Raw genomic sequence first — 11,031 nt, 5'->3', positions numbered from 1 at the left:
GGCTTATTTCACTCGACATAATATATTACAGATTCACTCATGTTGCCACAAATGACAGGATTTCTTTTTTTTTTTTTTTTAAGTCTCAATACTATTCTACTGTGTGTACATATACACATGTGCTTTATCCATTCATCCATCTGATCGGCTCTTAGGTTGATTTCACATCTTGGCTCTTGTGAACAGTGCTGCAATGAATATGCGAGTGCAGATATTTTCAACATACTGATTTCATTTCCTTTGGCCATATATCCAGTAGTGAGATTACCAAATCAAATGATAGTACTATTTATATTTTTAAATTTTTAATGGATACATATTTGCACATATTTATGGTGTACATGTGATATTCTGTCACGTGCATAGAATGTATAATGATCAATTCAGGATATCTGAGGTAACCATCACCTGGAATACTTTTCATTCCTATGTACTGGGAACATTTCAAGTCCTCTCTTCTGGCTATTTTGAAATATACAATACATTGCTGTTAACTGTAGTCATCCAACTCTGCTGTTGAACATTAGAGTTTATTCTGTCTTTGTATTTTTTGAGACTGGGTCTCACTCTATTGTCCCAAGCTGGAGTGCAGCGGTGCAATCACAAGTCACTGCAGCCTCAACCTCCTGGGCTTAAGCAGTCCTTCCACCTCAGCCTCCCGAGTAGCTGGGACGACTGGTACGTCCCACCGTACCTGGCTAATTGTTTTTTTGTTTTTTGTTTTTTTTCTTTTTTTTGTAGAGACTGGGTTTCACTACACTGTCCAGGCTGGTCTGGAACTCCTGAGCTCATGCGATCTACCCACCTCGACCTCTCAAAGTGCTGGGATTACAGGCATCAGCCACCATACCCGGCCTAGAACTTATTCCTTCCTTTTAACCATATGTTTGTACCTATTAACCAACCTCTCTTCTTCCCAACCCCTCGTCCTCCAATCCACACATCCTTCCCAGCCTCTCCGATCTATCGCTCTATTCTCTACCTCTGTGTGATCAACTTTTTTACCTCCCACATATGAGTGAGAACGTACAGTATTTGTCTTTCTGTGCCTGGCTTATTTCACCTAACATAATGACCACCGGGTCCATCCACGTTGCTGCAAATGAAAGGATTTCATTCTTTTTGTGGCTGAATCATATTCCCTGTGTATATATGCCACATTTTCTTTATCCATTCATCCACTGATGGTCACTTAGGTTGATTTCATATCTTGGCTACTGTGTTGAGTGCTGCAATAAGTATGGGGGTGTAGGTATCCCTTTGGTATACCAATTTCCTCTCTTTTGGATAAATACCCGGTAGTGGGATTGCTGGATAGTTCTATTTTTAGTGTTTTGAGAAGTCTCCATACTGTTTTGCACAGTGGCTGTACTAATTTCCATTCCCACCACAGTGTATGAGGGTTCCCTTTTCTTCACATCCTCGTCAACGCTTGTTCTCTTTTATCTTTCTGATAATAGCCATTTTACCAGGTGTGAAGTGATAGCTCATTGTGACATTTCCCTGATGATAAGTGATGTTGAGCATTTTCATACAACTGTTGGCCATTTGTATGTCTTCTTTGGAGAAATGTCTATTCAGATCCTTTGCACATTTTAAAATCAGGTGATTTGTATTCTTGTTATTGAGTTGAGTTTCTTATGTATTTTGGATATTAACTCCCTATCAGATGTATAGTTTGTGAATATTTTCTCCCATGCTGTAGGTTGCCTCTTCACTCTGTTGATCGTTTCCTTTGTTGTGGAGAAGCTTTTCAGTTTGACGTAATTCCATTTCTCTATTCTTCCTTTGGTTGCTCATGTTTTTGGGGTCATAGAGGAAAAATTATTGCCCAGGTCAATGCCATGGATGTTTCTCCCTATGTTTTCTTCTGGCAGTTTTACAGCTTCAGATCTTACGATTAAATCCGGAGTCCATTTTGCCTTGATTTTGTATATGAGACAAGGGTCCCATTTTATTCTTCTGCATGTGGATACTCCGTTTTCCCAAGACCATTTATTGAAGAGACAGTCCTTTCCACATTGTGTGTTCTTAGCATCTTTGTTGAAAATCACTTAGCCCTAAGTGCATGGATTTTTTCTAGTCTATTATATTGTTCCAGTTGTCTGTTTTTATGCCAGTACCATGCTGTTTTGATTACTCTAGCTTATATTATATTTTGAGATCAGGTTGTGATTCCTCCAGCTTTGTTCTTTTTGCTCAAGATTGCTTTGGGTAACTGGAGTCTTTTGTGGTTCTCTGCGAATTTCAGGATTGCTTTTTCTATGTGTGTAAAAATAGCATGGGAATTTTGATAGGGATTGCAGTGAGTCTGTTGATTGCTTTGAGTAGTATGGACATTTTAACAATATTGATTCTTCCAATCCATAATCGTTGGATAGCTTTCCATTTATCTGTGGCTTCCTCAACTTCTTTCATCAGTGTTTTATAGTTTCCAGTGTACAGATCTTCCAACTCCTTGGTTGAATTTATTCCTAAGTAGTTTACATTATTTTTGAGAGCTACTGTGAATGGGATTGTTTTCTTGATTTCTTTTTCAGATAGCTTGTTATTAGCGTATGGAAATGCTACTGATTTGTGTATGTTGACTTTGTATTTTGCAACTTTCCTTAAAATTATTTGAATTTTAAGGTTTTTTGTAAAATATTTTAAGATTTTAGATATATAAAATCATGTCGTTGTCGTCTGCAGACAGAGATAATTTAAATTCTTGTTTTTGTTTCTTCTGCATTTTGGGATAGGTTCTCTCTTTGTCACCCAGGCTGGAGCACAGTGATGGGATCTTGGCTCACTGAAGCCTCGACTTCCTGGGTTCGAGCGATTCTCATGCCTCAGCCCCCCAGGTAACTGGGACTACGCCCAGTTGTCGCATGCCACCACGCCCGGCTAACTTTTGTATTTTTGGTAGAGGCAGGGTTTCGCCATGTTGCCCAGGCTGGTCTCGAACTCCTGGCCTCATGCGATTCATCATCCTCAGCCTCCCAAATGTTAGGATAACAGGTATGAGCCGCCGTGCCCAGAAACTTTTTATTTTCTGATTTGTGTGCTTTTAATTGTTTTCTCTTGCCCAAATTTTTTGGCTAAAATTTCCAGTACTATGTTGCATTGAAGTGGTGAAAGGGGGCACGTTTGTCTTGTTTCTGATACAGGTGGTATTAAAACCAGGATCTTCCATCAGCTATGACAAGAGTATAGTAAAAGGAAAGAATCAGACCAAGGACTGAGCCCGGGGGCTCTCTATTTGTAAGAATTTGGGGAGAAGAGAACTTCCGGATAGCTGAACACGTGGAAGTTACTGGAGGGAGGTGCACCTGGAGAGGTCATGGAAGCTCCATGCCCCTTCCCACATACTGTGCCCTATGCATCTCTCTCATCTGGCTGTTCGTCTGTATCCTTTGTCATGTTCTTCATAATAAATGGGTAAACATATTTACTGATCAGTGTTAAAACCCAACACGATACACTAACATGATTTTAGTGCACTTAGAGGAGAAATATCTCCTAGTTAAGGGGAAAATTGTGCAAAGGGCCTCTGGAAGACCTTCATTCTAAATTGTTTTGTAGGGAAACATTTAATTTAGAAGTCTGGACATTTTTTTTCAGTTTGCTGTAATCTACATTCACTGAGTAGAACTTGTATTGATCATTGGGACCCAGTTTATTCCAGGGTTCTGGGGGATTCTTTCTGTCCCAGCTAACATCTGGGTTAAACATCTGCCAGATGCAAGACATGCAGCCCTGCTCTAGTGCCTCCTGCTCAAATATATACAAAGAGAGAGATATCACACTCGAATGCTTCCTGGCCTGACCAAAGAGCTGGGGGAGCATCTGTGTAGACTGGAAGGAGGGAAGAACAAATATTTCAGACCCGGGTCTAAGTAATCCAATGCAGCATTTGATTTTTGGAGGAGACTTAGGCTATATAGAATTGAGTTAATAATACTCCTGGTTTCATAACATGCTACTCATGATTGATGTCAGGCCCTATTTGTTTATTTATTTTATAATGCAGTGTTCCCCCATTTACCTATTACTCAGTCCAAAAACTAGACTATTACCAGTAACCTACATCCACCTCTGAGCTCCCCCTCACTGCATCCTCCTGACCCTCTTCACTCCCACTGGAAGCAACCCTAACCTGAATTGGATACTTGGTATTTCTTTGATTTTTATTGCAAATAAGTACACACACACACACACACACACACACACTCACTCACTCACTCACTTATGATTTTGGCTCACTGCAGCTTCAACCTCCCCAGCATATATATACACACACACACACACACACACACACTCTCACTCACTCACTCACTTATGATTTTGGCTCACTGCAGCCTCAACCTTCCCAGCTCAGGTGATTCTCCCACCTCAGCCTCCCAAGTACCTGGGAGCACAAACGCGTGCCGTGATGCCTGGCTAATTATTTGTAGAGAGGAGTTTAGCCATGTTGCGCGGGCTGGTCTCCTATTCCTGGACTCAACCACTCCACCCACATCTGCCTCCCAAAGTGCTGGGATTACAGGCGTGAGCCGCTGCGCCTGGCAATTATACTCTTCAGTTTTGCTTGATTTTGAATTTTATGAAAAGGTTGTCATACTGCATGTAGTCTTGTGGTAACTGCATTTTTACATACTTATACCAACATTGATCCGTTGTTGAGCATAAAAGTGCAGTTCACCCATTTGCCTTGCTACATAGTATATCATGGTGTGCATATACCATAGTTGATCTACACATTCTCTTCTTTGTGATCATTTGCGTAGCTCTCAGGTTTTTGCTACTGTGGCCAGTGCTGCTATGAAATTCTTGTCCATTGGACATTGACAGGAGTCGCTGAGTTGTCAATGATCTACTTTATATATTGATGCCACATTGTTTTCCAAACTGGTTGTGTTCATTTATATTCCCAACATGTTGCAAAGTATATGAGATCCCACTGCTCTGCATCTTCTGTAACCTTTGATGTTGCCAGGTTTCTTAATCTTTGCCAATCAAATGGGTATAAGATTTTTTTTGTAGTCATATTTAGCATTTCCCCGACTACTGATGAGCTGAGCATATCTTCATGTGTTTATTGGCCACATAGGTTCCTTCTTCTAAGGAATTCCTGTTCTTGATTTTTGTCTATTATCATACTGGGTTGTTTGTCTTTCTTATTGATTTCTAGGAGTTCTCAAAATATATTCTTGATAATCAATCGTTTGTCAATTGTATGCAGGATAAACATCTTCTTCCAGCTTGTACCATGTATTTCCACTTTTACATGATGTCTTTTAATAATTGAGATATAACATACATACAGCAAACCACAGAAACTTAAGTGTACAATTTTAACGTGGTTATACACCCATGTAACCGCCATCCAAATCAAAATAGAGAACATCTGCAACATCTCCCCATCCCCAAAGAGATAATTTTGAGAGAAGATGAGGAACCAGTAAAGAAGATTGAGGAGTGATACTGAGATTAGAATAAACCCAATGTCTTCTCCTCCTGGTAATGGCAGACTAGACAATTCAGATAAAACCTCTGTGTTGGCCATCTGTTAGTTGGCCATCTGGTTTAGCTCAATCTACAATCTCCCTCTCTCTCTCTGGTGACTGGGCTGATATCGCATAGTTCAATGACCCAACCCTCTAGTCATGTGGTTGGTCTTTCTAGTATGGCCAGCCTCTATTCAGAGTCATCCCATTGCATAAACTATCTAGGGGCCTCCCATGATTCACCTCATTAGCATAAACCATGAAGTGTAGTCCATGGGGCCTACCAGGAATGACAAAGACATGCCCATCACATAGGATATTGCAAGGGATTAGAGGTTATCTCCCAGGACTCAGGGACAAAATCCAGGCAAATTCTTTATTGCACATTAAGTGCACAGAAAAATGAATATTATAAAAAAAATTCATCTTATTGGGATCTTTCTAGATCCTGGAAATTTAGAAATATACTGCTATGGTTTGGATATGATTGGTTTGGATATGATTGGTCTGTCCCCGTCAAAACTCATGTGGAAATTGGATCCTCAGTGTGGTGGTGTTGGGAGGTGGGGCCTTGTGGGAGGTGTTTGGGTCATGGAGATAGATCCCTCATGAACAGCTGCTGCCATTCTCGAGGTAGTGAGTGAGTACTGGCTCTGGTGAGACTGGATTAGTGCCCATGACGGTAGGTTTGTTATTAAACGAGCATGCTCCTCGGGTTTTCCCTCTTTGCATGTGTCTGCTTCCCCTTTGGCCTTTTCCACTATGTTTTGGCTTAGGAGGTAGCTGTCACCAGAAGCTGAGCAGCTACTGGTGCCACGCTCTTCCTACTTCCCAGCTTGCTTGATAATTAGCTAAGTTAACCTCTTTTATTTCTAAATTATTCAGTCTCAGATAATCTGTTACAGCAACCAAAACAGACTAAGACACATACTAACAATGGCCCAAAAGAGGGAGAGATGGTATTAAATTGGTGCAAAAGTAATTGCGGTTTTTGCCATTACTCTTAATAGCAAAAACTTCTACACCAACCTAATACCACAAAAAAACTCAATTCAAGAACTTACATGAAATTGACTAATTCTTTTAAAGAGATGAATTATCAAGACCCACCCAATATAAAATAATTTGAATGGTCTTATAAATACATTGAACTTTAGGAGACCAAGCTGGCAGGATCACCTGAACCCAGAAGACTGAGACCAGCCTGGGCAACATAGTGAGACCCTATTTCTACAAAAGATTTATGTATTAAAAAGAAATGGATTCATAGTAAAATACCTTCCAAAAAAGATATTCCAGCCCAAATGATTTCACTGGCAAATTCCACCAAACATTCAAAGAAGAATTAATGCCAATTCTACAATATCTCTTCCCAAAAATACAACAGTAAAGACTACTTGTCAACACATTTTATGAGGCCAGGATTACCCTGATAACAAAACCAGCCAAAGACTGTATAAAAGAAGCAAGCAAGCAAGAAATGACCAACCACCAACTCTCATGAATATAAATGCTAAAATCAAAATATCAACAAATTGAATCCAGCAATGTCTAAAAACAAAAATATAGCTCAACCATGTGTGGCTTATCCCAGGAATGCAGGGCTTACTGAATGTTAAAAACAAACAATAAATTTTTTCCATTATATTAATGGTCAATAAAAGAAAGAAATGCAGATCATATGAATTGATGTAGAAAAAACCTTAGGCAAAATTCAATATCCATTCAAGACATAAACTCTCAGCAAACTAAGAATAGAAAAGACTTTCCTCAACTTGATAAAGGGAATCTGCAAGAAAACCCACAGCTAATATCGTAGTTAATAGGGAACAACTGAATGTTTTCCTCCTAAGTTCATGAACAATACAAGGATGTGTACTTCACCACTTCCATTCAACATCATACTTAGAAGTCCTTCCTATTGTAATAACTCAAGAAATAGAATTAAAAGACTTTCAGACAGGAAAAGAAATAAAACTGCCTGGTATTCACAGATGTCATTATCATCTATGCAGAGAATTCCATGGAATCCACAAAAAATTCCTAGAACTCATAAGTGGATTTACTAAATGTAAAGCGTATTAGCTCAATACACAAAAATCAACTGTATTTCTAAACACAGTAAGTATAAAAATGGAAACAAAACATTTAAAAACCAGTGTCATTTACAATAACTCCAAAAATGAAATACCTAGGCATGAATCAAAGAAATTCTACATTCTGAAAATTATACAACGATAATGAAAGAAATCCAGGAAGGCCTAAATGAATGGGATAAACATGAGCATAGGGTGTTTATGAATGGGAACACACCATAAATATATGAGTTCTCCTTGTATTGATCTATAGATCTAATGCAATACAATTAAAGTGATAGTAGGATTTTTTTTGTAGACATACACATTATTCTGAAATTTATACTGAAAATCAAAAGAACTACAATCATTAAAATAATTTTAGGCTGGGTGCATTGGCTCACACCTGTAATTCCAGCACTTTGGGAGGTTGAGGCAGGCAGATCACGAGGTCAAGATATCCAGACCAACCTGGCTAACCCGGTGAAACCCCGTCTCTACAAAAATACAAAAATTATCCAGGCATGGTGGCATGCGCCTGTAGTCTCAGATGCTCGGGAGGCTGAGGCAGGAGAATTGCTTCAACCCAGGAGGCAGAGATCTCAGTGAGCCGAGATCGTGCCACTGCACTCCAGCCTGGGAGACAGAGCGAGACTTCGTCTCAAAAAAAAAAAAAAAAAATAGCTTGGCGGGATGGAATGTGCCTGTAGTCCCAGCTACTTGGGAGGCTGAGGTAGGAGAATCACTTGAACTCGGGAGGCAGAGGTTGCAGTGAGCCAAGATGGTGTCACTGCACTCTAGCTTGGACGACAGAGTGAGACTCCACCTAAAAAAAAAAAAAAAAAAAAAAAAAAAATTAAAACAATTAAAAAGGAATAATGTTGGAGGAATCATATTACCTTTTTGTTTCAATAGGGTCTCATTCTGTTGTCCAGACTGGAGTGCAGTGACACAACCATGGCTCACTGCAGCCTTAAATTCCCAGGGCTCAAATAGTCTTCCCGCCTCAGGCTGCCAAGTAGCTGGGACTACAGGTGTGCACCACCACACCTAATATTTTTATTTTTTTGTAGAGATGGGCCCTCACTATGTTTCCCAGGTCTCACTATGTTGCCCAGGTCTTGAACTCCTGAGCTTAAGTGGTCCTCCTGCTTTGGCCTCCCAAACCTGACTTCTAATACTCACCAGAATGCTACACTAATTACGACAAGGGTATCAATAGCAATGGGGTAGATATAAGTCAGCAGAAAAGATAGAGATTCCAGAAATAGACCCTAGATGTATTGCCAATAAATTTTTAAATTTTTTTTTGAGGAGAAGTTTTCATAACATTAACCTTTCAGAATGAACAGTTCAGCAGCATTCAGTATTTTCATAATGTTGTGCAAGTACTGCCTCTATCTAGTTTGGAACATTTTCATCACTTCCAAAGAAATTCACATACTCATTCAGAAACTACTTCCTATCCTCTTCCTCCTGGGCTCTGGCACTCACTAATTTAGTTTCTGTCTTTATGGATTTACCTATTCTGGATATTTTACATGAATGAAATCATACAACATGTGACCATTGTGTGTGTCTCTCTCTCTCTCTCTTTTTTTTTTTTTCCTGAGACAGTGTCTCACTCTGTCACTCAGGCTGGAGTGCAGTGGTGCAAACAAGGCTCATTGCAGCCTCGACCTCCTGGCTCATGGGATCCTCCCACCTCAGGCTCCTGAGTAGCTGGGACTACAGGCACACAGCACCACATCTGGCTAATTTTTTTGTATTTATTGTAGAGACGGCGTTTTGCCATGTTGCCCAGGCTGGTCTTAAACTCTTGGCCTCAAGTAATCCATCCATCTCGGCCACACAAAGTGCTAGGATTACAGGCATGAGCCACTGCTCCCGGCCTTGGCTTCCTTTCCTTAGCATGATGTTTTCGAGGCTCATCCACATTGTAGCATATATCACGATTTCATTCCTTTTTATGGCTGAATAATATTTCACTGTATGCACAGATCACATTTATCCATTCATCATTTGATAGATGTTTGGGTTATTCCCACCTTTTGACTTCTGAAATAATGCTGCTATGAACATGCATGTACAAGTATTTCTTTGAGCACATGTTTTCAGTTCTTTTGGCTATATACCTAAGAGTGTAATTCTCGAGTCCCGTGTTAATTCTATGTTTAACTTTTTAGGAACCACCAAAATGTTTTTTGCAGTGGCTGAATTATTTTATATTCCCAGCAGTCATGTAAGAAAGTTCTAATTTCTCCACATCCTATTCAATTCTTATTTTCCATCTTGAAAAAAGTATCGCCATCCTGGTAGATGTGAAATAGTACTTATTGTTTTGATTTGCATTTTTCTAATAGCTAATGATGTTGAGTACCTTTACATGCATGCATATCTTCGTTGTAGACATGTCTATTCAAATCCTTTGCTTATTTCAAAAATGGAGTTGCCTTTTCTTGATGTTTTTTTCTAAATTTTTAATATATTCTGGATATTAGACAATCAGATACATAATTGGCAAAGGTTTTTCTCCCTTTCTGTTTTCTTTTCACTTTCTTGATAATGTCCACTGATCCACAAAAGTTTTCAATTTCAATGAAGTCCCATTTATCTTTTTTACTTTTGTTGCCTGTGCTTTTGGCGTCATATTCTAAGAATCCAATGCCAAATACAAATATATGATTTACCCCTATGTTTTGTTCTAAAAATTTTACAATTTTCACTCTTACATTAATGTTTTTGATTCATTTTGAGTTAATCTTTGTGTATAGTATATGGTATGACGTCGGAGTCCAACTTCATTCTGAACCTGGACCTGGTCTGCTTCAATGATAGGCTGGCTTCTTTACTTTCAGACTTCAGGCTGGCACCCATAGACCTAGCCTCTGTATCCATTCCAGCTCCAGGCTGACCCCTGTGACCTCAGCACCAGGTCAGCACCTACAAAGCCAGCTTCCAGGCCAGCCCCCAAAGATTAAAGGCTCCACACCTGCCCAGTGCCAGGCTAGTTCCTTTGGCCTCAGACCCCAGGCTGGCCCTCTCAGACTCAAGCTCCAGGCCCACCCCAGGTGCCAGACAGGCCAAAAGCAAGTCTGACCCACATGGCCTCGGGCTTCAGGCCCACCCCAGGGCAAGACTGGCCCCCATAGCCATGTTGGTCCCCATGGCACCAGGACCCAGACCCAAATCCATGAACCCAGGTGCTAGGTCCACCCTACCTGCTCACCAAGCTAGCTCTCCCAAGAAATCCAGCAGCAAGCCCATCCATGGATCATGCCAGATATGTCTTCCCAGAATTTCTGGACGGACTGAACCGTGAAGGGCCTTCCCAGCCAGAGCCAGTCATCAAACACTGGAATAAGTCCCCACATTTTTTTTTTAAACGAAGTTTTGCTATTTCTGCCCCGGCTGGAATGCAATGGTGCAATCTCAGCTCACTGCAACCTCCGCTTCCTGAGTTTAAT

The 11,031-nt window shown here is 40.2% G+C and overlaps 1 pseudogene; it reads right to left on the bottom strand.

Annotated features, from left to right (window-relative positions):
• Positions 1-3,543: 3,543 nt before the first annotated feature.
• Positions 3,544-3,828, bottom strand: LOC114675623 (cytochrome c oxidase subunit NDUFA4 pseudogene; annotated as a pseudogene).
• Positions 3,829-11,031: the final 7,203 nt, after the last annotated feature.

The sequence above is a fragment of the Macaca mulatta genome, chromosome X (genome assembly GCF_049350105.2).
Source record: "Macaca mulatta isolate MMU2019108-1 chromosome X, T2T-MMU8v2.0, whole genome shotgun sequence".
In the NCBI taxonomy this organism is placed as follows: domain Eukaryota; kingdom Metazoa; phylum Chordata; class Mammalia; order Primates; family Cercopithecidae; genus Macaca; species Macaca mulatta.
Note: the sequence above shows the minus strand (reverse complement) of the source record. Positions and strands in the feature narration are given on the sequence as shown.